The sequence below is a fragment of the Anser cygnoides genome, chromosome 5 (genome assembly GCF_040182565.1).
Source record: "Anser cygnoides isolate HZ-2024a breed goose chromosome 5, Taihu_goose_T2T_genome, whole genome shotgun sequence".
Classification (NCBI taxonomy): Eukaryota; Metazoa; Chordata; class Aves; order Anseriformes; family Anatidae; genus Anser; species Anser cygnoides.
In genome coordinates this window covers 22,846,969-22,872,308 of record NC_089877.1, presented here as the reverse complement: position 1 = coordinate 22,872,308, position 25,340 = coordinate 22,846,969, and the positions used below count along the sequence as shown (strand labels likewise).

The 25,340-nt window shown below is 36.0% G+C and overlaps 1 protein-coding gene across 5 annotated transcripts in view; it reads left to right on the top strand.

Annotated features, from left to right (window-relative positions):
- The window catches only part of G2E3 (G2/M-phase specific E3 ubiquitin protein ligase), a 243,817-nt gene that overhangs the window by 21,413 nt on the left and 197,064 nt on the right, over positions 1-25,340 (top strand). For all 5 annotated transcript variants that reach the window (XM_013174290.3, XM_066997263.1, XM_048058865.2 and 2 more), the window contains one exon: positions 17,241-17,365. The gene's annotated coding sequence lies outside the window, so the exon portion shown is untranslated. The remainder of the gene's footprint in view (positions 1-17,240; positions 17,366-25,340) is intronic.

Here is a 25,340-nt window from a genome sequence, read left to right as displayed (position 1 = left end):
AGGTCAGAAAGTCATAAATTGGTGAGAAGTTTGCATACAACAGAAGTGAGAAATAGATCAAAGTAATTGTTATCTTAAATCAAACTTTGGCCTGTTAGTTATGTCTATAGAACAAGCATTCTGGACTGACTCCAGAAGTAAAGATTTCTTCCTGAGGGGACCAATGGGGCATGATCAGACTTTTCTTTAATGAATATACCATTCTTTTCCTTTTTGAGGCCACCCAATCTAATGCTGGGTCTTGCACGTTTTCTGGTATGTGAAAGAAATCTGTAAGATGATAAAAAGGGAAAAAAATAATTCCATGTACACGTTTCACCAGCTTGAGTTGATGATAAAGGATGTAAGAAAATGAATGAAACACTAAGCTATTTTTGGAACTAGCAATGACATGCTGGAACAGCTGCATTTACCTGGTTAACAAAAGGGCTTAAGGAGAGAAGCAGGAAGAAGGAAGACTGGTTGTGTTTTGATTACAGCATGAAGCCTGTGTACCAAAACTGAATTTCTAGATTTCCCATGCTTGTGTGTGTGACTTTGAACATGGCATTTTATATTTCTTATGCCCCAGTTCTTTGCCATTCATGATGGTGGTATTTTTCCTGACTCCCAGGCATTCCTGGGGAACTTTGTGGTAAGTTCTATGTAGGAATGGCAAAGCAAATTAAACAATTGCTTCGAGGCTTTAGCCAAATGAGAATTAGTGCTCTTTTGTCATACAGATTTAGTGTAAGTATAAACCATTTTGAAAAGAGTAGGAATAAAAATACTGACTGGATAATATTTTTTTGAATGAACCTTTTATTTGTCTATTCTCTAATTAATCACCACCTTAATTGGTACTCAAATTTTTAATTTAATTTTGTTTTATTTATTCACTTAAGATGCATTCATCTAGCAATGTGGGTTACTTACTATAGAAATTATCAAAAAGAAACCTAATATTTTTCTCCAAGTTGCATCTGATCTCCTAGAAAACCATTTCCTACTTTCAAGCAGCTTTCATACAGTAATAAGATTTCTTTCAGCATTAGTGTATCCAGGATAAATGACACTTTCTACCTCTGTATTTTGTTGGGGGCCTAGAAATAATGTAGACAGCTAGCATCTGTACTACACATGAGCTCTTACCGAGAATATCCCAAACAGAGTGAAAAGATCATTAATAGCCAAGATTTCAATCTTCTTTATGCAGCTCGGGTATCAAATGAGTAATTTGCTGTCCATAGCTTTGAGAAGCTCAAATATAAAAGCTACAAGAGACAGGATAATGGTATCTTTGTGATTACACTGTTTTTCTAACTACTTTCAAGGCTTTTGCTTTCAGTTCTGCCTTAACGAAAAGATAAGCCTGAAAACGAGCCAGGTCCTTATTAAAAGCATAGCATATGTCTAGAAAAAAAACAAGTCTTGCTGTTCAGATTTATGTCTTTTGGCAGATTTATAAGGTGTTTGCGTATAGTAGAGCTGATTCCATGGACAAGTGCTGAAGGCTTTATGCTTAATTTCATAACTGTTTAAAAATTCTGATTTTAAGATGTTCTTGATAATAGGATTTATTCGCAGTAATTACCCTTTTCAGGACCAAAGGTGATGCTTGTACCTTTTTATAATAAACATATTTCATAACAACAGTTGAAAGTGCCAAACAATAAGGAAAAGATGAGTTACACTCTGCATCTGTCCAAACTTTGACATACTTTTGCTCTAACTAACATACATTTTATAACCATTTTTTATTCAGCCATGTGCTCTGCAGGTAATAGAATAAGATGATGAATTCCATACATGTGCGTCTTATAGCTAAGTTTGTTATATGCAGAGATTTAATAACGAGTCTCTTTCAAAATGTTTTCAGGTCATACTAATTAAACCAGAATCAACAGTAAACTTTTTTTTTTTTTTTCCAGATAGCTTTAGCTAAGAACAATACTTCAGGGGCATATATTCTAAGTATACATGATTGGGATATCAGAAAGTACATGCGTGTTTAAGTGAAGTAATTCAAAAAGGGAGAGCATGTGAAATGTATTAATGCTGTGAGGTACTGCATTTGGTTTTTTGCCATAGGGAACTGTAATACTAGCATCTTTGTAAAGGTTGTGGAAATATAGGCTCAGTCACATGGTTAAATTTTTGCTTGTGACAAAGGATACTTGAATGACATGTTAAAAAGGATATAAAGTATCTTCCACTGAAGGTTTGATATAGTTCTAAATTGCTGGTTTAGTATTTTTCAGGAAATCAGAGACTGTTTTGTAGATTACTTTTTATTCTGTGAAGACCAAAGAAAGAATGCTTTTAGATATTACTGTCCTCACATTGTTACCTGTCACTACTTTTTTTTTTTTTTTTCGTTTGGTAAAGTTGTAGATGGTTTGTAGTACTGCAGATAATAGGGGTGTTTAAAATGAAAGTCAGAATCCTCCCTGGAATACCTAATTATTTTAAATAGGTCATATTTGAATCTGAGTTTTCAGATATGGATTTTCTCCTGCTGTTTTTGTTACAGTATTTCTTTCCTCTTATTGTTCTCTATATATCTACAAATAATGGTGTAAACCTTGAACATCTTCAATATGCAATTTTTCAATCTTATTAGTTCTAGCACCACTTAGGAAAAGAATGTGTGGAAAAAGCATTCACATGCCTTTTGTTGCAAGACAGTTTCAGTGTTTCAAATTCATGGAGAAATGCACAATAGAGATGGTCACTAAGGCAAAATAATTTCACCAGAATGTTATTCCATTACCTCTTTGTCAAAAGGTACTATTCTTTATCATGCAACTGGAGAAAACAAATCAAACCCCTGCTCCTGTACACATTAAAAATATATATATATATATATTTAAACATTTAAAGCATTTCTTTTTCAGTTTTTTTTCATCAATAAGGAGCTACATGAAGAATGGATGACAAAGAGTGCTGGCTAACAATCATTTTTTAAGACTGGGATTCATAACTAGATTCATAATCGTAACCATAGAATGGCTTGGGTTGGAACGGACCTTAAGGTTCATAGAATCATAGCATTGTTAAGGTTGAAAAGGACCTCCAAGATCATCTGGTCCAACCATCCCACGACCACTAATATTGCCCACTAAACCATGTCCAACCTATTCTTAAACACCCCCAGGGATGGTGACACCACCACTTCCCTGGGCAACCCATTCCAATGCCTGACTGCTCTTTCTGAGAAGAAGTTTGTCCTAATTGCCAACCTGAACCTTCCCTGATGCAACTTGAGACCATTCCTTCTAGTCCTGTCTCTGGTTATCTGCGAGAAGAGGCTGACCCCCAGCTCCCCACAGCTTCCTTTCAGGTAGTTGTAGAGAGCAATAAGGTCTCCCCTGAGCCACCTCTTCTCCAGACGAAACAACCCAAGTTCTCTCAGCCACTCCTCACAGGACTTGTGTTCCAGGCCCTTCACCAGCTTCGTAGCCCTTCCCTGGACACATTCCAGGGCCGTGATGTCTTTCTTGTAGTGAGGGGCCCAAAGCTGAACACTGTACTCAAGGTGCAGCCTCACCAGAGCAGAGTACAGGGAGATGATCACCTCTGTGGTCCTGCTGGTTACACTATTTCTAATACAAGCCAGGATGCCGTTGGCCTTCTTGGCCACCTGGGCACACTGCCGGCTCGTGTTCAGGCAAGCATCGACCAACACCCCCAGATCCTTTTCCTCTGCACAGCTTTCCAGCCACTCTGCCCCAAGCCTGTAGCACTGCACGGGGTGGTTGTGGCCAAAGTGCAGGACCTGGCACTTAGCCATGTTGAACCTCATCCCATTGGCCTCTTCCCATTGACACATCCTGTCCAGGTCCCTCTGTAGGGCCTTCCTACCCTCCAGCAGATCAACACTTCCCCTCAGCTTGGTGTTATCTGAAAATTTACTGAGGGTGCACTCAGTTCTCTCATCCAAATCATCAATAAAGATAGTAAAGAGGGTGGGCTTCAACACCAACCCCTGGGGAACATCACTCTTGACCAGTTGCCAGCTGGATTTCACTCCATTCACCACCACTCTCTGGGTCTGGCTGTCTAGCCAGTTTTTAACCTAGCAAAGCGTGTACCTGTCTAAGCCATGGGCTGCCTGCTTCTCCAGGAGAATGCTGTGGGAGATCCTGTCAAAGGCTTTGCTCAAGTCTAGGTAGACCACGTCAACAGCCTTTCCCTCATCCACCAGGCAGGTCACCTGGCCATTGAAGGAGATGAGGTTGGTTAGGCAGAACTTACTTTTCATGAACCCATGCTGACTGGGCCTGATTCCCAGGTTGTCCCACACACGTTGTGGGATTGCATTCAAGATAATCTATTCCATATCATTCCCCAGCACTGAGGTCATGCTGACAGGCCTATAGTTCACCAGATCCTTCTTATGACCCTTCTTATAGTTGGGCATCATATTAGCAAGTCTCCAGTCATCTGGGACCTTTCTGGTTGACCAGGACCACTGACAAATGGTGGAAAGTGTCTCAGCAATTCACGTCTGCGACATTTCTCAGCACCCTCGGGTGGATCCCATCTGGCCCCATGGACTTGTGACAGTCCAGGTGGAGTATCAGGTCTCTAACTATTTCCACCTGAATCATGGGGGGGGTTATTCTGCTCCCCATCCCAGAATCATCTAGTTGCAACCCCCCTGCTATGGGCAGGGACGCCACTCACTAGATCAGGTTGCCCAGGGCCTTTTCCAATGTGGTCTTGAACACCTCCAGAGATGGGGCATCCACAGCTTCTCTGGGCAACCTGTTCCAGCGCCTCACCACCCTCTGAGTGAAGAATTTCCTCCTAACCTCTAATCTAAATCTCCCTTCTTTTAGTTTAAGGCCATTAATAATTCTAGGTTTTTTTGCCCTATTATTGAATAATTCTTATCATATCAGGAAGTTATATCTAAAGCAGTGTAAACTGTTCTGTATTTCTCTCTCTCACTACTAATCCAAAACTTCTGTGTATTTAGTCTACATTGTTGGGAAAATGACATTGTTACTCTTCCCTCCTCATACACCAGTACTCTTCATTCATCACCAATTTATGCTCTCTGTTGGTAATAGTTTCAGTTTACAAGTCTGTGCTCCACAGTGATAGGAACCTCCAGAAAGCTCAAAGACTTGCTGACAGAAACCATGTAATATCTCAACGGAATATAGTGCTCCATGGATGATTTCCCTGGTGTGATGCTGCAGAAGCCTACTGATTTCTCAGAAAAGCAGGTTGTTCATTCAGAAGCAACTGAAGAAGTGCTCTGTTGAGAGAAGCAGATATCTCTGTGATTCTAAGCAATGCTATCAGGGCATTTTTTTTTCTGTGTTTCTAGTTTTCTAAATGTTGGCTCTATAACTGTTATCTCAGTTATGTAAAGTGGGAATAGAACATTAACTCAGATCTTAGTGAAGACAGGGAACTGGGAAATTTTGCAGAAATGAAGATTATTTTGCTTAGCAAAAACAAGGTAGTCTAATAGAGGGGAAAACATTGATGGTTGCTTAGTGACAAACTAAGGGCCTGAGATGCTAAAGGTATAGTCAAGATAAATAAAGCTGAGTAGTTAATTAAAAGTGTACTCAGCAATCATAAATCACAGTCTGACTGTTACAGGTGCTACTACCTGTATCAGAAATCAGGTAAAAGAAATCAAATACAAGGGAAAAGATAAACCAGGGAGATAGACAATAAACACCTCTTAACTGCTTTTCCTTTATTTGATATGTGAACGGTGCATAACATGTACAAGTGAATGCTCCAGTCCCTTCTCCTAACAGGAGAAGGAGAAAAAAGGAGGAAAAAATAAAATAAATAAATAAATAAATAAATAATAATAATAAAGTGAAGTATCATGTTTCTGATAGATATCTGTAGTAAACACTTATTTTTGTACTTTGCTTTTCAAAATTCTGTAAAAGATCAATAGCTTTAAAAACTAAATACAAAACTTTTTAATTTGGTAGGGTCCTAATTTAATATAAAATAAAATTACATTTAGCAACAGAATTACTGTGGTTATTACAGAGGCTTCTGAAAAATTTTAAATCTCTTGAAAAGTCTGATGTTTTGCAGGGAACACATTTCTTATTATCTGTATCATCTGATACTCTGTAAAATCTTTGTGGTTTTTCTATATTGATATCATTTTAAAGAGAGATTTTTATACCTGTATGTTACACTTATAAGGCTTCAGAAATGACAAGTTTTATAAGCTCAGACTTCAACATTGAATTTATAGATCTAGAGACTTTCACCGTAAAGTGAGTCAGAATGGGAATTTTGCACGGCTCCAAAAACTGAATACTCATTGATAATTTTCTTATAAACTGTATCAAGTAACAGATGAGCAAAACTTCAGGAACTAAACTCAGTTAACTTAATCTGTTGTTTGTGAGGCCAGTAACAACATCTAGTAAAACAATTGATGATACATTATAAAAGTACTCACCAAAATTCATCAGGCTAATGTGTCACCTGTGCCTAGTATTGTAAAGCTTACTAATAATTGTACAATCATACAGAGATTTATTCTTAGTCTTTAATAACTTGTAAATATTTTGTCATAAACACTTCATGTTTCAGTTAGAGAAATGTGCTATTTCTTTTTTAAGCAGTGCAAGTCACAAAATTTACTGTGCATATTCACTGTTGAGTGCAAACAATTGGATTTAAAATGAGAAATCCATGCTGGAGTTTGCAAATGAATTCCCCAAGATGTAAAGTCCTTTATATGTGTTGAACTAGGTCACAACCTCCAGGTCAAATGTCGCTGTGAATTATAATAATTGCAATTTATGGTAAAGACTAGAGTAAGGTTTGAAACCTGTCAGTACATATCATGAAGTGGAAATAAATTACAGCTTGTCATAAATGACAGATTTCTGTTAGGTGCTTCCTTTCACTTTGACTGCATCAGACCTTTATCCACCCAGCAATTAACTTTATTCACATTAATATTCAGCAGTGTTGACAAGACTGACACAGTAAAACTCAGTTTGTATAAAAGTAAAGATAGATTGATGCAGAGTTATTATATTGTCTCATAATTCACTGTTGAGAGAAAGATCTTGATAAATGAAGAACAAAGCTATTGACTCTGGTGTTGACTTACTGTGCCAAAAAGAACTCTGATTTTCTGTTTTCTATGGTACACAATTTTTTGTTTGGAAATAAACAGTAATTTTATCTAAAGTGTTACTAGAAGTAATATTAATGTACTGGTATCATCCTGTGTATTATTGACATATTTTCACTGGTTCCCCAGATCTTTTTTGAATGTGTAAAATAATTATGATTACATGTAATGTCAAATAAGGCTAATCATATATTTAAAGCATGCTTTTAACTTCTCTGGGAAAGAAAAATGTGTGCTACTGCTGTCTCTACTAAGGTTATGGCCACACAAAACCAAAAAATATCTTTTCAATTAAAATGGAAAGGAAATAACTGCTAAAAAACAAAAATTTCCCCAACAGTTGGTGTATCCTTCTTATATAATATTGCCCAACAAGAAGTAAATTTAATCATGAGAGAAAACAGGTTTGATAATGTTAAAAAGAAGTGTTACAGATGTTGTAAAGAGATTTAACAGCTGCTCTTTCTAGGTTTATAGCATTTACTTAAATTACATTTACAAAATTGCTGATGCACAGTTGAAGCCATTAGAGAGACACAAATTTTAAAGTACAGATACGAGCTTTCTCCTAGTACCATTTTACTTTTATAGTGTGTTTTTTATGGAAAAATCAGAGAGCCCTTAATTAATCAAGCCTTATCTTAGGCACAGAGTTTGAGTTAGATAAATAAGATTTTATGTTACAGTAGTTGACAGAGATTTCTGTACAGCTTCTCACTGAATGTGTCAGTTTTACAGTACTTTCCTCAACAGGCACTCTGAATATGATGGAAGTAATAATAATTCATCCCAGCATTGCCTAGAGATTTAGTCTCTTTTACTCCCTGTTCTTTCCCATTGAATGTGCTGATGTAGGTAGAATAAAAGAAGTCTGAATCTCTCATGCATGATATTCTTCTGTTACTACTTCACTACTTCAATAGAATAAGTTCAATACAGGTGAAACAAGAACGTGTTGGAGAGGAATTATGAGTTCTCCACAAGTTTTACCATGCACTAAACAAAAAGAAAAGGTAAATGTCATGGCGGAATGACTAAAACCCAGTCTATTGTTTTTCCTTGGTGTCAAAAGGTTTCCTGCATCAAGGCCAGCTGAGAGCAATTTGGAGCTGCTCCTCCAAGAATTAACCTTGCTTGAAAATGACATTACTTCATTTTTCCATTTCTCATTGTATGCTTATTAAATGAGGAACTGAGTTTACCATCTGTAACTATTAGACCTAAGGTTTGTTATCCCTTAAGTGTTAATCTAGGAGTTGCAGGTTGTGCTATTCCTGTCCAAACAGGGGATAACCTTACCCAATTGTGGTGGTGCTTTTCAGCCTCACCTCCTCTAGGTGAAGGTATGAGAAGGTATTTGATACTAAAAGGAGAGTACTGATGGTGTCCTTCTTACATCCAGCACAAGCATGAATCCTCTGCTCAGAGGTGCAAAGAATTTTGTCCCTTTGTATCAGGCTGATAAACAAAATAACTATGTCATCACCCCATCAGTCTTGTGTGTCTCAAGTGAAATTTGATTGTGGCTGATCTGTTTGTTAAATTTATTATTAGTTTTATGACAATCAAAATTATATTTTTCAGATAAGCCATTCACTACAAATGCTCACCAAGATGTATTATAAATTCTTCCTGAGATTGCTATGTGCAGACAAATCAAATATTTGTCTCTGGTCAGGTCTAAGGTGATTAGACTTGACCAATCTTTTTTTTTTTTTAAGGAGAAAACACAAACTGCATCTGTTAAGTGATAGCAATAAGGTACAAAGGAGTAGGCAAGTTATTTTTAAATCTCCAGTCAGCCTGATTTGGAGGAATAGCTTGAATATGATTGCTAGGATATAGATTGTCAGGCTCCTGGGCATTCTTAGATGGAGCTCTCAGTCATTCCCTTTTTCTCTGTTTTCCTTTATACAGACGTACATTCACACTTGAATTTCCATGGCACTGTGAACGCTTCACTAGATCATAGACTTAACTTTCTGATTTTCTCTCTTTCATCCAATGGTTATAAAGCTATTGAACCAAAGTTTTACCCAGAATGCCTTATAATCTGTGTGCATGTGTTGTTGATGGACATGAAATAACAGAAATCAGAGCAGGCTGCTTAGATACAGTGCTGTGCTCACAGCAGCTCTTTTAAATAATTTTCAAGACTAACATGTGGGGAAATAGCTATAAAAGAAGAGTACCCTAATTTGAATTTCTGTCTATCAGTTATCATGATTAAGTTTCTATGACTATAATCCCCATACTTTTCAATTGTCATCCAGCTGTTACACCAGCAGTGCAGTCCGTATTATAATCTGAAAAGCATTGTTGGTATTCCCTAATAGTGTGAATATTGGCGTACACAATATGTTTCTTCAAGTGTATCATCAAGAATCATTCAGTTTTCCCTAAATTCATAAACACTAAACTTATATTTAAATATTTCTATTCTGTTAATTGTAACACACTATGATTCTTTCACTTGTCTCAGGTTTCCAGCACCAATATACTAACATCCTTTTTTTCAGGATTTCAGTTATTTGCCATAGTTTTCAATAATTTATTGATTCTCTTATCTGCAAGACAAGCCTTTTAGCATACTTGTATGTCTTGCTGTTTTCTTTTCTGTGTCAATGTAACTGTGAATCAAAGAACAAGGCAGACCTCTTTGTGACTTTTTATACCTGCTGATGAACCTGCTGGTCACCTAAAGAATGACAGAGCTCTTCTCTGTGCATGTGTGATTCCCTCCTGTCAACAGCTGGATATGGCTGTTGTAAAAAGAAATCATCACTGAGATCTTACCCATTCTTCACACTCCTCCTTTATCATCAGGATATTTTTGGCTAGAATTTGTTTTCTAGTGGCAAGCTGATTAAGCTGTAACTTAGTTAAATTTCATAAACCACAAACTGGCTGCAAGCCTGGAAACACTGAAACTTTTGCCTAATTGGAATCAATTGCATCTCTATTTATACTGGATTACAATGTTATTGGCTCAATTTAGTTTGTGGGAAATAAATTGTTGACGGTTTGGCTGAGCAGCTGTAACAATGAAAAACTGAAAAAAAAAGATGTGAAGATAACAGGCACAGCCTGTTTAGCATTGCTAAAGCCATTGACATTATCATGGAAAAATGGCTTCAAGCCAAGAGAAGCTCGTTTGGACAAGATGGAAAAGAGAAATTGTGGAATGTTACTGAACGTTGCAGACTCAAAAGATATGTTTATACTATCACATTGGCACACTCCCTGTTTAATGCCAGGGTCCAAATCCACTATTGTTCATGCTACATAGATGTTAATATGCACACAAGCTCCATTCTGGGAGGAACAAAATATTTCTCTTGAGGGGGAATCTTACACATGCGATCTCTGTAGACATAAAGGGCAGAGTATGCTGGTTTCTTAACCCGCCAATATGCAGCGAGGATGCAAGACATGCTAGCTACCCTTAAAGCACGTCTTCTCTTGTAGAGATCTTATGATCTTCTTATCAGTATCAAACCTATATACCCATTCCCTGTATGATGTTATAACAACAAAACTCTGGCAGCCCCAGCAAGGAAGAACTTCAAGCAGCTTTCTCTAGGAGACAGGCTGTCTCTTTCTTTCCCTCCTCATCTCACCACCACTTGCTAGAACTCTCTTCTCCTGAAGTCCAGAAAAACTCTACAGAAACCCTACCTTTAAAAACTCATCACTGAGCTCAAGGCTCTGCCTCATAATTTAAGTCTGTGTACACTTGCCAGGAACTGTGTCATCTTGGACGTCTTTAGTAATTCTTCTCAAAGGCTGCAAAGGAAGAGGGGCCTAGGCAGCCAATTATAAATTTGTGAAGTTTACTCAGGGTGTTGGGTGTGGGACATCAGCTGCATGTCCCACACATTGCTTTTTGAACTGCAGTGCAGTATACCATGTGTTAGCAGGCATAGCATGTGTCACCAAACACTACCAAGATTTGGCAGACTTATTTTAAATCCATTTTCTGATAATGGAAAGACATGATATCTGACTGTTTTAAGACTAAATTCTACTGTAAATTATAAGATTTTGTGTTATTGGCTGCCATTATGAGACCTGAAGACAGAGCAAAGATTAAGGGCCTCACCCAAGCTAGGATGGGCTGAGGCAGCAGAGAAGGGTGCAAAGAGACAGTCTGCAGAGCATGCAAAAGTAAGTGACCTATGCAAAGGTGTTCTGGGACGCTGTGTGGTTCTGTGTCCACACATGGTATGAAATCTTTCTTGAGACCTGATGCAAGGTGTGGAGAATACAGCAGGCAAGCCGTACGGATGGCTTTGAGTACAACAGTGCCACAGGCATATGTGAGGGTCTGTCTTTCTCTAATGAAAAATGCCAGAGTTTTTGAAAAAAAGGAGTGTTATTTATCTGAGATGAATGTGGTAAACCAAGGAATTTGGGCCATTGTTGAATGTAAAAAAAATACTTTGTCTCTGGCTAAAGCAGCCAGCTAAGAAAGATGAGAAACACACCTGCTTAATTATATATTCATTGTTGCTGAATATACCACTGTGGTATATTCAGATTTCACAGGCCGAAACACTAACCTTAAAAAGAAACCCAGTGTTCATATTTTGAAAGTTTACTTCAAAATAAAGCATAAAGTAATGTAGACTGTGTTTGCAGACAGACTGAAGCCATGCAGTGTATCAGCATTTCCCATCTGTCCTTAATCTTATTTTGATATTTAGCTCTAAAGCCTGATATGTTTTGTTAGCAACCATATTCACTGTCTTAGGAATAATTATTTTAGTGTATATACTGCAGAAAGAAGTGAAACTGTTGGAAGTTATTAAGACTTTTTCATTGAATAAAATATAGAAGGAAGGACTGAATTAGGACAGAAACAAACATGAAACAATAGGGAAAAAAAAGATAATGGAAGGAAAAGAAAAATAGAGAAAACTGGAACTTGTAAAATGAACTCTTTTCTCTCATGGATCTTGAATATGTCATAAAGGCAGTGAAAGAAGGTAACAAAACAAAAGAAGACAAAAAACCTCAGAGTTTGAAAACTTACTTAATCACTAGTCTGTCACCCCTTGATATTAGAAAGCCTTTCACAAAGAATTGAGAGCAAACCTGAATTCATCCCCAGCTGACAGGAAACTCACTATCCTCTTAGAAAAAGTTTAACATTCTTGTCCTAGTCTGAAACAATAGCACTGCAAGAAGTCTTATGCTTCACCCATACATCTTAGTGTGGTGTTCTTTGAACTCTAATTATGATTACTTAAGTACTAACGCTATTAATTGCTTCCATGCTGAAAGATGCGGCAGATGTATTTATCAAATGCTTTTATCATGTGCATCTGGACAGACCTGTCACATCTTGGAATTCCTCTCACTTGAGTGGATATTCTAGAGAAACCTGCAGTCACATTATGTATCTTCTTTTAAACAGCACTAACGAAAGCTTAAAAAGCCAGGGGGGATTGCCTCCTTTTTATTTATTTTTATTTTTATTTTTATTTTTATTTTTATTTTTATTTTTATTTTTATTTTTATTTTTATTTTATTTTTATTTTTATTTATTTTTATTTTTATTTTATTTTTATTTTTTCTGTTCTTTTTTCCCCCCAAGACATTCTCTATTCTCTCTGTAAATAACTGCTGAAAATCTTAAATCCAGCCTTGCGAATAGCTCTGAAATGAATAAACTATGTTCATTTATCCCAATAAGAATATAAATATATATGTCCTCTAATCAAAAATAAATTTTCAAGGTATTAGCTTTAAGGGCAACCATGCGTATACACCATGGTTCAATAACACAGTGGTAAAATGATCAATTTTCATTGTACTTTTTTTATTGGGCAAAGTTTCATAAAAGTGGGGAGGGGGGGATCTTTTTTTCTGTTTGGTGTGGTTTTATGTTTATTGAGTAGCATTATAGATTCTCTTTATAAAACAGGAAAATAAAATTTGAAGAGGCAGAATTATGATAAAGGTGTGACCAAGAAATCTGAGTCTTTACTTCAAATTTCAGTTTGAACATTACTTGTTTCCAAGCTCTAATGAATTAGAATCATTGGCGTTTTGAAGATGCCACCCCCCCCGGATGACGGCAGGAACAAGAGTGCACAATCAGATAAATTACTTATCTGTTTCTAACACCTTCTCACTAAACTGGTTTAGCTTTACATAATTGAAAGCTATTTTAAATAACTTGTATCGATGAGTTTTCAAATTAAAAATAAACAAGTAACGTAGTTCAAATGGCATATGTAAAGACCTACTAGATATGTTCCACACCAAACTAAATCTCTCAATTCTGCTGTTGCTTCTAGTGCCTGTGCACTTTAACAACTAATAAGCTTGAAATGAGACATTGTTATACTAATGATTATTGCAGAAAGGAAAAATTTGGACAATGTCATGACCCCTTTTCTCATTTGTCTCCCCTTCTTCTTTCCGTCCACTTCCCTGATAAGATGTCCTGGAACTTGCTAAACCAAAATTTATATATAAAAATATGTATAAGCATATAGATATCTACTGCTTGAAAAGTACATTTAAATCATGCAACTGTAGATATAAGTCAAATGTTCTCTGAACAGTTTCTTATTCTTTATTTAAATGAAAACTTATCTATTCATTATGTATTTATTAATCATTTACTTCAGAGGATTCTACCTTTACAGTTTCAACCATACAGCTTGTGACAGGACAACAGACTCTGGTCATCCATTTACCTGAAGCCCTTTAGCACATTAATTGAGCATATAGGATGTTCATATTTGTGTCTAGTAAAACTACATTTTGTTAGATCATTAGAACTAGCTTTTGAAATAGAGAAGACACATGCTGGGTGGGATCTGAAAAAACAACAACAAAAAACACAAAATCACACAAACCATACACACACACACACAAATCTAAAACACAGATTTCTTGGGTTCTTGGCAGAAGAGCAGTATGAAATGAGCCAGGTTATCTGCTGCTGCCAAATCAATCTGAAATGTAAAAATCAAAGGTATTCCACCATTAAGAATTAGTAACAACCACAGTGGGTTAGCTAGTAAAATGTGCGGTTGGCTTTCTTAAAAAGAGAAGAGCAGTAGCTGCCAAATTTTCAACACCAGCAGCCCTCACATCTGCATATAATTGCCAATTCAGAACTTGTTAAATCAGGTATAGCTCTTCCTTGGTCTTGGTGAGTTTTGGATTGCCCAGTTTAGTAACTGTTTTTTGTTGTTGATGATGTTGGTTTAATTTGTTTTTCAAAAGAGAAATTTTTAAATGTAACTTAGACCTCTTTCAGATTTCAGTAAATAATAGTAATAGATGAAATACGGTTTTCCTTTTTGGCACCAGTACTAACTATTTGCGTAGTTTCCTCCTCTGTGAACGTAACTGGTTAGTTTTCTCAAAACTTGCTCTAATTTAAAACTTTGTATTTATTTATTTATTTTTTTACATAGAATCATAAAGGTTGAAAAAGACCTCCAAGATCATCTGGTACAACTATCTCCCGACCACCAATATCACCCACTAAACCATGTCCCTAAGCACCAACATACTTTTATGCAAAGCCCTGCTTACCCTTGTGTGTCTGTAGATGCTGATCCCCAAGTTTATTGGGTAGGAGCGTGAGTTTTTTCCATCTAACAAAGACTAGATCTGTGTGGTTCATTGATTCTTGCCTTCAGGAAAGAGGCTCTCCTGGAGAGCAGAGCAATTGCAAGTTTAGCAAAGAACTTTAGTAAAGACTTAACTGTCACAGCAGAGAACAATATAATAAGAAGACAGCAAATAAAATCCTTTCTCAGACTGGTGTTAACAGGGAGATCTACTAGCTTGCAGGATGAAAATTGCAAGTAATGTTCTCATTAGTACTTTTTTTTTTTTTACCTTTTTTTACTTTTTTTTTTTACTTTTTTTTTTTTTCCTGCAGAATGAAGATTAATAAAGTTCAAGTCCCTCTGTCTAATTTGACTTCTTTCCCTATTCCAGTTTCACTGGACGGGAACATTAAATAGAGCTGCTGACTCATGAAGTCATTTAGAGGGATGTAAGTAAGCAGTATCATATGGCTTTGTAACTTTTAGCCATTATGCTGAACAGATGACACCACACCATCCACCTGTTGTCTTTTAGAGTTTCACATGCATTACAGAAGACTTACATTTTCAGAAAAGGGTCCTAAGGTGGTTTTACCCTTCTGGGCATCTGAACTCCACCACAACCACTCTCTCACTCCCCCTCAGAAGAAGAGGGGGAGAAGAAAGTATGACGGAAAGAAAAAGGTTCGTGGGTTAAGATAAGGATAATTTAATTAAAGAGAAAAGAAAGAGGGAAAAAAGAAGCAAAGGTCATGTGGAAGCAAAGAGGGAAAAAAATTAATTCTCTACTGCCCATCAAAGAGTGATGTTCGGCCACATCCTGGGAAGTTGGGCCATATAGCGATTGTTTGGGAGGTGAGATGTCTTCATAACGAAAGAGCCTCTCTCCTTCCCCACCTTTTACTGTTGAGAGTGACATCATATGGTATGGAATATCCCTTTGGTTGGTTTAGATGTCCCCTCCCCAGTTCTTGCCGACTCCCAGCCTACTGGTTCTGGCAGGTTTGGAGGGAGTCTTGATGCTGTGCCAGCATTGCTCAGCAACAGACAAAACATTGGTGTGATACTGATGCTGTTCTAGCTACAAGTGCAGAGCTCAGCACTATATGAGCCGCTGCAGGGAAAGTTACCTCCATCCCAGTACACATCCAAAGAGCGGTTCAAAGTCTTGCTACATAACTGCAGTGTTCTGATTTGTGCTATAAGTATGTGATGTGTCTGTGAATCAGAAGATTCACAGTCTGGTAAATTATGTTCACTCTGCGACCAACTTCTACAGGTTTTTATTTTGTGCTTGCTTTAGCTGGGAAAATATATATATATATATAAATCTCCACAAAGCAGTAAAAAATATACTTCTGGTATATTTTATTCTTAAAGTTAAGAAAAATGAGAAAATCTTTGCAAGTTAGAATTTTTGTGGCAAAAAGTTATTATACTGCAGTTGGAGTTTGCTAGTGGGTATTTCTTTTTATTTTTATTTTTTTGAGTGCTCTGCTGTACCATGCACCAAACACAATAAAATTACTTCTATTCAACTGAATATTTGCTCTTGTCAAAGGTTAATAGTGTAGGTTCAAATTCAATCAGTGTAAGAGGCTTTAGCTTTGATAGGTTTCAGGGATACTTTCAGCCTGTCAATGGCAAAGTATGAATCTCACTTTGCCCTTGAAGAAGCATTAGAAAGTTTCAAACTTCAAAGTTTTATACTCAATAAAGTTCTTTGCATTCAAAAATGTCACATCCTGACATCTATCTTTTCTCTTGTGCAAGGCATACACAATGGGAAGAATAGTTCGAGCATCAGAAAAGTCAAGCTAGGATTTGAAAATTATGAGACCAAAGTGCATCCATCAAAGCAAAACCTTTAAGACCAAACTGAACACATTGGAAGCCTGATAATGAGTGTATGCTGTTATGAAAAAGCACTGTGAATTCTCTGAAGCTATACACCTAGAGTCAGTTTTTCATGTCTGCTACTGTTATCAGTCATGGATAAAAGCAGGACCTCTGACCATCACATTGTCCATGAAGCTGACACATTTGTTAAGCTTTTGTTTTACCAACTGTCCTGTATATCACAATCAATATGATCCTTCTATGATTATACATAATGGTGTGCAGTAATATGCCATATTTGCATTTGAATCCTGAACAAACTTTTTTGAATCTTTAGTAGATTAAATAATAATTTGTGTGTGTGTGTTTTCAGGGTGAATTTATGAGAATAGCTTATTTGAGTCACCATCTATAGCTGAACATCTTTAGAGATTTTGGCTGGGTTCAATCTACTTAAACTTAACTTCCAGATCTGCATCACAAAGAATTCTTTTTAACAGTACTGAAAGGCAGATTAAAAGAGAGAGAGAGAGAGAGAGAGAGAGAGAGAGAGAGAGAGAGCGCGAGCACAACTGGGTTTGGAGTGGAAATGCATCAAAGCATAAATAATCTGCTTTTCTGTGTAAAATGAGCAATGGAAATTTTTCAGCATCCATTTATTTGGGAAAAATATACCTTTTTTTTCTTTTAATCCTCAGAATTTACTCGATTCTTGGCAGAACATGAAGCCTCGGTCTACCTCATTATACCTTCCAGTGGCTGCAGCTGTTTTTTTGCGCCTGTTCACTTTCTACAAGAGTTTCAAGTTGTGGACAGTCTTTCCGTAAGTTTTAATTAATAATGAAGGGGTTTTGTTTTGGCAGAGTCAATAGCATATTTTGAATATATATATGCTTGCAAAATACTAATTTCATTTAAAAATAATACTTTCTATTCTTCCTAAGATTTCCTAAAATATTCCTTCTATAAAGGAGGGTAAATATTGAAAAAAGACTTGCACACAAAGACGTTTAGTAATGTGAAAACAACAAAACAAGACAAAATGTTGCAAAGTTGGCAATAGATTAATCCACAGTAAAGGCAATACAAAGAATAAAAGGAATAAAATTGGAAGTGCTTAACTGAGTTCTAAAGCAACTGTAAACACTCAGGAAAAGCTTGGGTTCTGTGCCAGAGATTGCAGTGAAAATATTTTCTTGTATAATCTTGTTTCATGCATAAATGATGAAAAGAAAAAAAAACAAACACTAAAAACAATATATGAAAGGTAATTTCAGACTTAGTCTGGTGGACAGATATCTAATTTATTGTTTCCCAAACTTCACCTCACTTCAACTTCTGCCTGTATTTTAAGCCTATACAGAAGATTTCACCTATCACTAGAAAAAAACATCAAAACCATGGTATCTGTAACTCTAAACAATCCTCTGTTTTTATGCTGTGTTCCCCATGCATGACAGATCTGCATTCATGTGGGTGGATTTCTTGGCAGAGCTGGCATTACATGGCTATAAATCTTATCTCATCTTAGCTGTTGTTTCATGGATAAGTAATTGGATGATTTTTAGGATGAGCTTTTAGTTCCTCCAAATAGGGACACACCTTTAGAACAATATTTTAATTGATGCTGAACGAGCATACCAAATGTGGTAAGAAATGGAATTTATGGTATGCGTGTAGATAAAGGATGATGACATTCTCAGCTGTAGAAGACAGAGGGAATGAAAGAAACCTCTAGTGAGCATCCCTTTTTATCCAGCAGTCACAGGTCTGAAGTCACCATGCCTACAGCAGATAACTTTATTCAGCGTTTGTATCCAGTGACTTCGTTAACATTGTGTGCTGTGTTTTGACGCAAGTGCTAAGAGAGCTCTAAATGTCTGAATAGTCTCTGTTAGCACTCTTAACATAGGATATTTTAAAGCTGTGACACTTTATATTAGAATGAAATCTTGCAGGTCTGACAATGGCATACTACAGAATCTCAACCTTTTTCTTTCAGGTTTCCTGCTGTCTTTATAAATATACAGAACTATGAAAAATTAAATACATGTGAATAAATAAATAATTTTTTAAACATTTGCATGAGCTCAGTGGGAAGATTCCATTATTATTAAAAAAGGGTAAAAATTTTTTCTTGGTTTCTTGTCTTAGAGTACTCATACACAAAAAAAATCAAAGTTTATCCATGTGAAACAGGTTCATGTGAATATGATGTTTTGTTATTTTATAGATTCCAGAAGATGGTAATAAGATAAAAAAGGAAGTCTTATTTTCTTATTTGACAACATAGAAAATATTTAAGGTTTATTTTACCTTCTAGCTGAAATATAAAAACAACAATAGGAAGTATTGATAAGCAAGCTTATCGAAGGGCACACATGCTAGAGAGGTTTGAAATTACTTGAGAATAGTCCTCTGCATGTAATATGTTACATTTCTGTTTAATTTTGAAATTGTTTCAGTTCATCATAAAACTTCATCCAGACATAATATCTGTTTGAATCTATGAAAGATAACCTCTTGCTCAGCTTCTAAAATGGCATGCTGCTTATCAGCTTAATTCTCCTTCTTTTACACAGTATAACTTTGTTTTATCCTACCCTAGAACTTACTGGTGATAGCTGCATCCTGTGACTACAAAAAGAACAATAAAATTCTTTGATTCTTGCAGGCTATTTAAAAAGCTTGGGCTTTTTCAATCACAAGTTCAAAAGACTAGTTTTGGATAAAATCTGACTCAAAAAACATCCATGTTTGATTAGTTCAAGGAAAGCAAAAACAGACATACAAAATTAGAGAGTTTTTTCATACCTACAGCATTATTTTGCATATCACAATCGACTACAACTCAACCCCATCAAAAGGCAAAGCTAAGTTCCCTGAAAATAAAGTACGTAAGTATTTCACTAGCTCCATAAACAAGTGCAACTGGAATCTAAAACCAGAAAGGTCAGTTTATTAGAGGTTCACTAACCTAAAATGGCAGATCAAAATCTGCCAAAATATATGTCCCAAGCACAACCAGTGAACAGGCAGCATGTTAATCGCAAGGAAGAGGTGTTTACACTATTAGACTTGTAAAGCATAGCCATGGTCACCACAAGCTTTGAAGGCACAGCTCATCAATTACTGCACTAATTGTTTGTTCTGTTTGTGTCTCAGGCTAAAAGGAAAGAGTCACTGAAGCAAAAATGAGACACACAGAATTGCTACCTCAGTGACAGTTCAGTTTCAGCATCTCATTATTCGTTATTTGTTTTGTTGTGCATATGTGACTTTAAGTTGAATGTACTCATGTATACTCCCAGATGCATACTGTGCAAAGCTTGTGAAATCATTATGCACATTATTCTGCAACTCCAGGCATGAAAGCTGCTTCTTAAAGTTCTGCCAGTTTCTTTCTTAGCTTTTCTTTCCAACTCAAGTAACAAATACCAAAGCCACTCAATTTCAGATCTGCATGTCTCTGTCTAGATCTTAAATTCAGGACTTAACATGCACATTTATAGGAGGAAAATATATCCATCTGAACAAGTGCATCTTTTGACACATCTTAGGAAACAGATTTAAAAAAAAAATAATCATTCACTCCTATATTTCTCTTATGAAAAAGACCCAACTGCAAGGTCTTAATATCAGTATTGTCCAAATGGTAGTGATCTAAGGAAGTTCAGAAAGAACGTATCAATTTTCAATTTGAATTATATTTTTTCCATAACATTTGTAATATTTATTAAATCAACATCAACTTCTACAGCAGGTGTAGATTTACACAGACACAATCTAAGATTTATCTAGTGAAATGCTCTAGAATACTCTTGTTCAGTATTCACAGAATTATAGAATTCTTGAAATAAAATACAAAATAAATATAAATAAATAATAGAATTCAAAATTCATTTCTAAAATTAATTTCTAAATAATTTCTAAAATAAATTAGAAATAAATCATAGAATTCAAAAATAAAAATAAAAAATCAGACCATGTATCTGAGAGCATTGTCCAAATGCTTCTTGAACTCTGGCAGGCTCAGTGCCATGCCCGCTTCCCTGGGGAGCCTGTTCCAGTGCCTGACCACCCTCTTGGTGAAAAACCTTTTTCTGATATCCAGCCTGAGTATTCCAAGTATTCTTCCAGTATTCAAAGATTTCTTTCTAGTGTTAGCTCTTGATCCATAACTCATAATCAGTGATCCGATAAATATAAATCACCTGCAGTCCTTTCACCTAATGAAAACATGAAGATACCAAAAACTTCGTGGGAAGGGTTTTTGCTCAGTCCTTTCTTTCTTGGGCAAACTCCTGCTGTTGTGGAGCATTTCCTGATATTTAGGGAAAGTTTACAAGAGGAAAAAACTGATCTTTGTAGTTGGGGCGCTATCTTATGTTCATGTTATAACTAAAGAACTGTGGTCCTTCAAGAACTGTGGTCCTTCACTAGGAGTATGTCATACTGTCACATACCCTGTTTTTATGTGAAATTATATTTGACTTTGAATTCTACACTTTGTTTTTCCTTCCAAGAAACGGGGCAATTAGGTTAAGAACCTATATGTGCCTATCTCTAAGACACTTTCAATGATATGCAATGTAGAGACCAAGAGATTTACAATAACTTGTGCAAGAGACCCTCCCTGCCAACCCTTCCCATCTCCGCCTCCCTCCCCCCCCCAAAAAAAGTATATGTTTTTAAAGCAGGTAGGCCCTAGCTCTAAATTAAATGGGGCACAGAACAATTCCAATCTTGATTTACTTTACTTGATACTTTATCTCTTTCCTAGCCATAAAACAAACCCAGAAAAGATCCATTTTTTTGCTAGTAAACAGGAAGCTATCTGCCTTTGTGCAGCTTTCATACAAAATTACTGTTCTCCCTTGTTTACCTTTAAGCACATAATCAATGCATCTGGGTACACTAGGTTAGACATGAAAGGCTAGTCACGCTCTGTAGCCAAAATTTTCAGAAGTGTTTGGGACTGACATGGAAGTTTCCAGCAGCTAAAAGTGAGATTTTTGAGTTTTGACTGTGACAGCTTTTTTCATTATACAACTTGTCACAAAGGGACCCAGCTTTCCAAATGGAAATGGGAAATAGTTGTGCAAAGACAAATATGCCATTCCTTATTTTAAAAGTCACAAAAATGATAGAGAAACTATGGTGATAAGGGGCTATAGGAAAGAAAATGAAGCCAGTGAAAAATCAAAAAAAAAAAATTTAAAATCAGGAATATTCTCTCTTTTCCTATGGATAGTAGTTTCTTTGCACTGGCCAAACTATTCATCTTCTCTGCATTAAATAGTTACTAAATTTGCTGAAAACACTTTCCAGCTAGAAATGGGCAAGTACTAACAGTTTGGAGCAGATTTGTAACAGCATACTTGGGCACTGATAATGCCTCCCTACTCTGAGGGAACCTTTTGGATGTCATTACTTCCTACTTATCATTTTGCTGAAGAGTTGCTGGTGAAATATTTTTAAAAAAATATATCATGCTTCAGAATTCCCCTTCAGCATATAATTCAATGAAAACACAAATGAATTAGTGGAAGACAGAAAGAGGTTTGAAGTATGAAGAACATTTTTTTTTACTGTTTAGAATTCTAGACTACCTAATTTTTCTCAGACTACACTACCTATTTTTTCTCAGACTATTTTGTGCCTTGTCTTGTATGACCAGTTAAAAAATAAAATAATGTGTCAGAGCTCTATAAATAAATAATTATTCTTGGTTTCCAACAAAATTTAAAAAAATAAAACACCCTATATAACCACAGAATCACAGGACAGTGTAGGTTGAAAGGGACCACCGGAGGTCATCTGATCCAACCCCACTGCTCAAGCAGGGTCTCCTGGACACAGTACGCCAAAAGTGTCCTTACCAGTGCTGTCAAAGAACTGTCTTTATTCTGCCAATAGGGCTAGAAGTATATTGTAGGTTTTGTTGTTGTTTTTTTTTTCAAATGTATTTCTGCAGCATTAGAAATTAAAGAACATATGTTGACTAGAAAAATAGGTTCTGATAGGCTAGGATGAAGGTAAAGAGCACATGCAAATCTTCAGTGTTTTGGTGGGTTTTTTTTAGATAAATTCTGAAGTTGTTATAAATCAGTCTTAAGACTTATTAGTAAGTAAAGCATGGTATGCTGAGGTCACTGTATGGATACAACTTCACAGAGAACACAACCTTTGCAGTAAATACACTGACTTTTGCAAACTGTAAATCATCTGTGAGCCACTACTGTTCTACTAATTACAGTAAGAAGCTGTGCTCATTAGCTGTTCTCATCTGGTTCACTGCACGAGCTAAATAGTCCGTAAATGAGCCAGCAATTATTGCTGTATTACTGCTACCAGCTCTGTTCATATCAAAATATCTTCACCAAATGTTGTGCTTCTTGGGATTATCATGTTAGGAATTTCATAATCATGTTGAAGCAGGTAATTGGGAGATTGTTCTAGGAAGATGGAGGAGCTTCTAAAACTTCTATGAATGACCGGCTGTCACAAACATATTTACCTTATATATGACAACCTCTTAAACCAGACAACTACATGAATACATGACTACATAAATATTGTACTTAATGAACTAGGAAAGAGAATGCTCACCTTGCTATTCATCATAATTTCTTCTAATAATAAACTTTAGTTAAGTCCTAGATTTAAATATGTAATTATGAATGGAAGCATTATGGATTTGGTAGTATTCATAAGCAGTTTAGTAAATTAGTCACATAAGTATTGTTAGTAGTATATATACTGCATTAGTATAGGAGAAAATATGAATTTAATGTCGCATTCCCACCAGTGCCATGTAGAGTAAGGTTCTTCAAGCAATGACCAATGTGCCAAATACAGCCTACATGTCCTATCCAAACATCCTGCAAATGAGTTTTCAGACAGGGAGGTGTGCTTTAGACTCAGAGGAACAGGAGCTGAAAGTGAGGGTTATTATCTTCACTTTCCTTTCCTCCACTCTTACACATTTACTGAGCTGTAAATGCTTGCCACCTCTTTCACCTCTTGGATGTACGTTCTCCTCTGTTTTCTAACTTGCTCTCATTTATGAAATTTTGAAGTACCTTACTGTAGAATTTATATGGAGTCTGCTTATTAAATTTGTCAAAAGTCCACCCATTTGTTCTCTCTCTCTCTCTTTTTTTTTCTTTTTTTTTTTTTTTTTTTTATCAGTGCAGTTCAGATTTTGCTCATTTTAATGCCTTTGTTGCTTAGGAAAGTTTTGCCACCATACATAATTAGAACCTTTTCTCACATGCAACTCTTCCTGCGATGAAACATTCAAAGAGGAAATAAATATTGATCTTAAAGATATGGCTTGTCTCTCAAAAAGTTGAAAAAGCATGTCTTAGAGAAGCAATTCCAAAACTATAACATACTTCATTAACTTTTTTAACTTGATTATTTACATAATGTGATAGCAAGACAAAATTCCCAAGTAGCAGTAGCTAAAAATCCCAAGTTGTTTTTCTGTGTATGAGATTGTGAAAGTATCTGTCCGTTAGTATGTGAAAATTGCTTTATGCAACTTCAAACAGCACAAGCACCATTAATTCAACTCAGTCTGCACACATAAATTACCATAGCTTATTAATAATGTGTTTAATTCTGTTGGGCCAAGGATTAGGAAGCTGGGAGCATTAGCACAATAAAGCAGAGACTGTCATAAGTAACTGGGTAATTGCAGTTATATATTTTTAAAACTAGCTCCAGGAATTGTAGTGTGCTTTCCTGATGTGCCTTTATAGTGCATGATCAGTGATAGCTTTCCCTATCTGGAAATTAGGGACTGCCTAGCAGTGGGTGCTCTCCTGTGGCTGCTGCTCAGGAGGGGATGACAGGCATCAGGAACACTTCAGGTGTGGCATGAGACAGGATTGTTCCAAAGGACCCAGTAGTGAATGAAAAGGAAACAAGAAGAGGATCAGAACATGGTCGTCTGGAAAAACATCTTGAAATTAGCTGATGGAAATGAGTATTGAAGTTTCCAGGATTCCCAATTTATTAGAACATTTATTGTCTTCTTTATGTTTTAGCAGTTATCACCAAAGAAAAATCACTTATTAATGTTTGTGATAACTGCACTACTTTTAAACATTGTTTTAGCTGAGGATTAGCAAAGTAGGAAAAAAAATGTTCTACATGATTTATATTTTCCTAATATGATTATCCTGTGCTTTCAATAGAAGTGTATATTGTACAAATTCTGAAGCCATGGAGTCCCATTAGGAACAGAATTCTTTGCTCTCTGAATGAACTTCATATCATGAATTAATGTATATTTTATTGAAGATTATGTTTTTCAGTTAGAAGTTTTGTTATCAGTAGATCACAGTTTTCTGTAGAGAAACACCTTGTCAAAGTATTACAAAGCAGTTTTGGTTAGGACTTCATCATATCAGGTGATTACTGTGGACATTACACATTATTACCCCAAAATAAGTAGCAAAATACCACAAACTAACACTAGCATCCTAAACTGAATCAAGTAGCTTGATTTTTCTTTTAAGAGAGATTTGTTGGCTTGCACGGATATAAAGATAGCTTTGAAAAAATTAACCTTCTTAGATGAAAAATAAACAAAACCAGAAGCAATGTAGTGTTCAAGTTGATTTTTTTTTCTTTAAAAAAAATTAATCAGAAAATCAGCCATGGCGAATGCATCATACATCTGTCGTTCTTTGAGAACTTAGGATTTCTGTATTATAGAATGAGGTATTTTGACCTGTTTTTTAGAAGTGTATTTATGCTTTTAACTAACTGCTGTTCAGCAGAAA